Source organism: Chrysochloris asiatica, unplaced genomic scaffold (assembly GCF_000296735.1).
Source record: "Chrysochloris asiatica unplaced genomic scaffold, ChrAsi1.0 scaffold00531, whole genome shotgun sequence".
NCBI lineage: Eukaryota > Metazoa > Chordata > Mammalia > Afrosoricida > Chrysochloridae > Chrysochloris > Chrysochloris asiatica.
In genome coordinates this window covers 15,902-22,637 of record NW_006409049.1, presented here as the reverse complement: position 1 = coordinate 22,637, position 6,736 = coordinate 15,902, and the positions used below count along the sequence as shown (strand labels likewise).

Sequence of the window (6,736 nt, the reverse complement as noted above, 5' to 3'; positions counted from 1 at the left end):
GTGGATTATATTGACTGTTTTTCTAATGTTGAACCACCCTTGCATCCCCACTTGGTCATGATAAGTTTTTGATGTGTTGCTGGATTCTGTTGGGTAGGATTTTGTTGAGAATTTTTACATCTATGTTCATGAGGGATATTGGCCTATACTTTTCTTTCTTAGTGACATCCTTCCCTGCTTTTGGTATGAGGGTTATGTTTGCTTCATAAAACCTATTTGGAAATTTTCCATCCTCTTCTATATTCTGTAATAATCTGAGTAGAATTAGTGACAGCTCTTCCTTGAATGTTTGGTAGAACTCACCAGTGAAGACGTCTGGACCTGAATTTCTTTTGGTTGAGAGTTTTTTGATGACCTGATCAATTTGTTCTATTGTTATGGGTCTGTTCAAGTCTTCTACTTCACTCTGTGTGAGTTTAGGTAGGACGTGCTTTTCAAAAAATGTATCCATCTCTTCCAAGTTTTCAAATTTGTTGGAGTACAACTCTTCATAGTACTCTGTTATTATCCTTTTGATTTCCTTTGGTTCCATTGTAACATCACCCATGTGGTTTCTAATGCGTGTTATTTGTGTCTTCTCTGTCTTTTTTTTGTTAGGTTTGACAACGGTTTTTCAATTTTATTTATCCTTTCAAATAACCAGCTTCTTGTCCTGTTGATTCTTTCTATACTTTTTCTGTTTTTTATCTCATTTATTTCTGCTCTGATCTTTATTATTTATTTTATTTGGTGACTGTAGGTTCCCTCTGTTGGTCTGTTTCTAATTGCTGGAAATGCTGTGTTAATGTGTTAATTTTTATTCTTTTTCTTTTTGGATGTGCAGTTTTATCACAATAAATTGTCCTCTCAGCACCACTTCCGCCTTGTCCCAAAGATTTTGGTATGTTGTGTTTTCATTCTTATTTGTTTCTAGGAAATTTCTGATTTCCCATTTAATTTCTTCTATTATCTAATCGCTTTTCAGCAGGGTGTTGTTCAGTTTCCATGTATTAAACTTTATTCTTTTATTTTCTTATTGTATTTTTCTAATTTGATATCATTGTGATCTGAAAATATGCTTTGTAGTAATTTGATTATTGTGAATTTATGGAGGCTCACTTTGTGACCTAAAACATGGCCAGTTCTGGAGAATGTTCCATGTGATCTAGAAAAAAATGTGTATTGTGCTGCTGTTGGACTGAATGCTCTGTATATGTCTATGAGGTCAAGTTGGCTGATTATGCTGTTTGGTTCCTCTGTAAATTTGCGAGTTTCTTTCTAGTTGCTCTATCCCTATTCAAAAGTGGTGTATTAAAATCTCCCACAATAATTGTTCATTTATCTATTTCTTTCAGCAATTCTAGCAGGGTTTGCTATATATATCTTGGTGTTCTTTCATTGGGAGTGTAGTTGTTAATTATGATTATGTCATCTTGTTCAATTGACCCTTTAATCAAGAGATAGTGCCCTTCTTTATCTCTTATGCTGGTTTTTGCCTTAAATTTTACTTTATCAGAGATTAGTATTGCCACTCCTGCTTGTTTTTTATTGCTGTTACCTTGATATTTTTTTCCCATTCTTTAACTTTTAGTCTGTTTGTGTGTAAGGTGTGTCTTTTGCAGGCAGCATTTTGAAGGTTCTTGTTTTCTTCCATTCAGCAACTCTCAGTGTCTTCACTAGTGCGTTTAATCCATTGACATTCAGTATAATTATCAATGTTGCTGTTAAGTGCCATTGAGTCAATTCCTACCCATAACAACCCTGTATAGGGTTTCCAAGGAGAAGCTGGTGAGCTTGAACTACCGACCTTGCAGTTCATATGACTTTGCAGTTTGACACATTATCCCACAGTGCCACACCATAGGTATGGATTAATTGTCATTATGTTAGGTTTTTTTGTGGTGCTGTTCGTTCCTTTGTTCTGAATGCCGTCTTGTGTTGAGTGCATGTTTTTTGTGCTAAAACTTGTCAGTTTCTTCTTAATTTTAATGTTTCCTTGTTCTTCTTGAATCTTAATTTTCATGGTAAGTTATGAAGTATTAATTTTCTTTGGGGTTACCCTATAGTCTATTAAGTTTTCCCTACTTTTAAGACAGTCTATTGTATACTGCAATCTATTTGACCTCCTCACCACCTATTCCTATATTTTTTCCCTTCTTTGACATTGTTAATATTTTGATCTTTGGTTGGCTTCACAGGTCCTCTGAATTCATTGCTGTGATTCTGTTCTGTTCTGAACTCTGCTATCTATCAACTGAGTTCCAGGTGAAGTTGCCACATCTGCCAATCTTTGGTTATTGTCTGTTCTTGCTGGTTTTCATTCCAAAGAACTCCCTTTAGGATGTTTTGAAGCACTGAATTGGCTTTGACAAAATTTCTTAGCTTCTGTTTATCCTGGACTGTTTTGATTGCACCATCATATTTGATTGACAGTTTTGCTGGATAGACAATTCTTGGTTGGCATTTTTTTTTTCTTTTAGGGTTTTATATATGTCACCCCATTGCCTTCTTGCCTGCATGACTTCTGCTGAGAAGTCAGAGCTTAATCTGATTTGCTTGCCTCTGTAGGTAACACTTCTGTTTTCTCTGGTGCTTTTTTTTTCAAAGAAAAAAAAGAATACTTTTTTTTATAATTTACATTTTCTTACATCAAAAACATCTTTAGTAAAAACAAAGAACACATTAAAATTAGGCAGAAATCTTTTTCTTTTTCCCCCTTTATAATGCAAATAATTCCCCCTTTGGGCTGTTACTCTTGTGACAATTAGGTCCCCACACTTAAGAACATGGCATCTACTCTGGCTAAGACAGACAAGTGTTAACAGAGACCCCAAACCAGGGCTTTTGGGGAAAAAAAAGAAACAGGAATGGTCAACATTTCCCTTCATTTATAAAGGGATTGTAAATTGGAGAGTCTAAACCTCCTTATTCCAAATGTAGAAAACCTGCAGCTCAATGCAAATGTGAAAATCAAAATGGATCAGGAATGAAGTCACACAACAATCTCATAGTACCATCTCATATACTCAAGACCGAGGTGATTTTTGAGAAGTGTCTGATTATCTAGTCTCTTATATTTGGAATGGCCCCATGCCAGCATTTTTAAAGGAAGGTGTTTTTTTATCCATTTCTTTTTTCAGAGGGGTGTGATATGTACGAAAAGGGACATAATGGATTAGAATAAATCAGCTCACTTACAAGAAACACTTCTGGATTTTTGATTGCTGAGAATATTCAGCACATTATTTCAAAGTGGCAAAATTGAGGGCAATCTGAGAAAAGAGAATTCAAAAGTGGCATCTGTATTCACCAAGAAGTTTCAATGGGGACACACCTTGTTCTTTTTCAGTTTATCTGTTAAGGGGCCCAGACCACTGATCCTCAAAATAAGTTATTTTGTACATTACAGTGCACAGAACAAAAGACGGAAAGACACTTTCTCTGCGAGTGACCAAGAAGCATTTCATAAAAGGTCTCCCGATTCATCTGACGTGGAAGGACAGGCACCCAGTGTTCTTGTGGCCTCATTAGCTTGAGCCCTTCTCCATTTGGGTTGCAGTAGCCTCAGTTGGAGCTGCTTTCTCTAAACTTTCTGGCTTCTTCTTATCTTCCTCATTATCATCATCATCATCATCATCCTGGGAATAGAGGTCTGGATATTTCTGCATGCATTCCTGCATGGTCCCGAACTGATTTACACAGTCTGACCCCTTGACATCCTCTGTGCTGTAGTGAAAACAAGAAAAGCCTGACTTGAACTGCTCCCCACAGGGGCCACTGGCCATTCCTCCGAGGCACAGACAATTCCAGTTAATGTCTCCATTTGGCAGTATCAATACATGCTCCTCATACAGATCACTGGGGTCATAAGCCACCAGCTCTGCATTGCTTGGAGTTTCATGGTCTTCTTTGGTCACAAATATAATTTGATCTTTCCCTTCTTGCTGGCAGTAGGCCATGGCGGCAACCTAGAACTCAAGAGTTTGCAGCAAAAGTAGTGGTGGCGGTTCCACGCTGTGACCTCTGCTTAGGTAGGGTGGGCAGCTCCAAGGCCCACAGAGACCTGCCCCCTCCAGGACTCTCTCTGGTGCTTTTAAGATTCTCTCCTTGTCTTTGATTTTGGAAAGCTTGATTATGATATGTCTTGGTGATTTTCTTTTGGGAGCTATCCTTCGTGGGGTTCGTTTAACTTCTTGAATGTTTATCTTCTCATCCTTCAAGATTTTAGGAAAATTTTCTTCCAGCAGATCTTCAACTATCTCTTTTGTGGACTTGTGTGATTCTTCCTGTTCCGGGAAGCCAATTATTCTTAATTTATTCCTCTTCATGTTATCCAGCATGAATCTTAGAATTTCTTCAAATTTTTAAATCCTTTTTTTCTGCTTGCTCTTCTATCTTAGCAGTATTGAGAGATTTGTCTTCCAGCTCGCTGGTTCTGGCTTCCAGATCTTCAATTCTACTTCTTTGCCCAGAAATTGTCCATTTCTGATATTTTCTTGTTAAACTTCTGGACTTAGGAAGACTTAACATTGTGAAAATGTCAATACTACTAAAAATAATTTACACATATAATGCAATACCAATCCAGATTTTTATTGTTGATTTCTAATTTTAAAGCATTGAATTCTGCAAGATGCTTTGTAGTATTCTTATGTTTGTAAATTTATGGAAGCTTGCTTTGTAATCTAACACATGGTCAATTCTGGAGAATGTTCTATGTGCACTGGAACAGAACGTATATTGTGCTGTTGTTGGGTTGAATGCTCTGTACACATCTATGATGAAAAGTTGGTTGATTGTGCTGTTTAGTTCTTCTGTAGCTTTGTCGAGTTTCTTTCTGATTGTTCTGTCCCTTTTCGAAAGTGGCATATTAAAAATTCCCATTATAATTGTATATTTATCTGTTTCTTTCTTCAATTCTGGTAGAGTTTGCTTTATATATATTGGTGCTCTTTCCTTTGGAGTGTAGATGATAATTATGGTTATGTCATCTTGCTCAATTGACCCTTTAATCATGAAATAATGTCCTTCTTTATCTCTTATGGTGATTTTTACCTTAAAGTTTATTTTATCAGAGATTAGTATTGCCACTCCTGATTGTTTTTTTTATTGCTGTTAGCTTGGTATATATATTTTTTCCATCCTTTAACTTTTATTCTTTTTTGTCTTTGTGTGTTATATGGTGTGTGTTTTGAAGGCATCATATTGATGGTTCTTGTTTTCTTATCCATTCAGCCACTCTCACTCTCTTCACTGGTTGATACTCAGTGTAATTATTGCTAGGTATAGATTAATTGTTGTCATTATGTTAAATTTTTGTGGTGCTGTTTGTGCCTTTGTTCTGCATGCTTTCTTGTGTAGTGTTCATGTTTTTTATGCTATTTCTTATTAGTTTCCTTTTTTTTTAATGTTTCCTTATTCTACTTGAATTTTCATTTTCATGGTAAGTTTTGAAGTATTAATTTTCTTTGGGGTGACTCAATAGTCTGTTAAGCTTTTCCTGCATTTAAGTCAATCTATTGTATCTTGCCATCTACTCGACCTGCTCACCACCTGGATCTCTATTCCTATATTTTTTTCCCTTCTTTGATATTTTTAATATTTTGATCTTTGGTTCTCCTCACAGGTCCTCTGAATTCATTGTTGTAATTTTGTTCCATTCTGAACTCTGCTGTCCATTGACCAAGTTCCAGGGATGTTGCCACGTTTGTTAATCTCTGGTTGTCTGTTCTTGCTGGTTTTCATTCCAAAGAACTCCCTTTAGGGTGTTTTGAAGTGTTTTAACAAAACTTTAATTGGCTTTAACAAAATCTCTTAGCTTCTGTTTATCCTGGAATGTTTTGATTGCACCATTATATTTGTTGTTGTTTAGTGGCATTGTGTAGTTTCTGATACATCGTGACCCTATGTAAAACAGAACAAAACACAGCCTAGCCCTCTGCCATACTCAAAAGAGTTGCTATGTTTGGGCTCATCTCAGTTGCCACTATTCCATCTTGTTGGGTATATTCCCCTTTTACAATGATCATCAGCTTTAGAAGCATGATGCCATTCTCCAAAGACTGGTTACTCTTGACAACATGCGCAAAGTATGAGAAACATAGTCTGGCTATCCTCACTTGTAAGGAGCATTCTGTCTGTATTTCTACCAAGAGATATGTTTTCCCTTCTGGAAGGCCATGATAATTTCAATATTCTTTGTCAACACCATAATTCAAATGCATTGATTCTTATATGGTCGTCTTGATACTAGGAACCTTTTGGAGTGTTTACTACAAAGCATAGAGTGAATAACTAGGAGAATATGTATGGGTTTCAATACCATAATCTCAGAGTATCCTGAATAAATTGAATCAGTCAGGAACAGAATAGGTAAATTGTACAAGAAAAATAAAGGTTCATGTCAATGGATATTTAGTAGTCACCAGAAAAAAACATGGAAAATTGATTTCTGCTTTGACATTTTGGGCAAGAAAATACTGGTTGCAAGCAGAACTGAAAAAGTTCTTAGAATAATTTCAGAAATAGAAGTATCAAATTAATGTAGGCTTCAAATGCAATTATATTTTCTTTATTGTTCTCTATAATATTGTATAATGTATATTAAACTTTTAAATCAGGGTCAGCAATTTTTGTTTATCTTATGATCCATTGAGTTGGTTCATACAATGTAATGAAACGTTGCTCAGTCCTGTGCCATCCTCACTATCATTATTTTTTGAGCCCATTGCTGCTGCCACAGTGTCAATCCATCTCA

The 6,736-nt window shown here is 36.0% G+C and overlaps 1 pseudogene; it reads right to left on the bottom strand.

The window, feature by feature from the left end:
* Positions 1–3,506: 3,506 nt before the first annotated feature.
* LOC102840828 lies at positions 3,507–3,938 on the bottom strand (annotated as a pseudogene).
* Between the last annotated feature and the right edge of the window lie 2,798 nt (positions 3,939–6,736).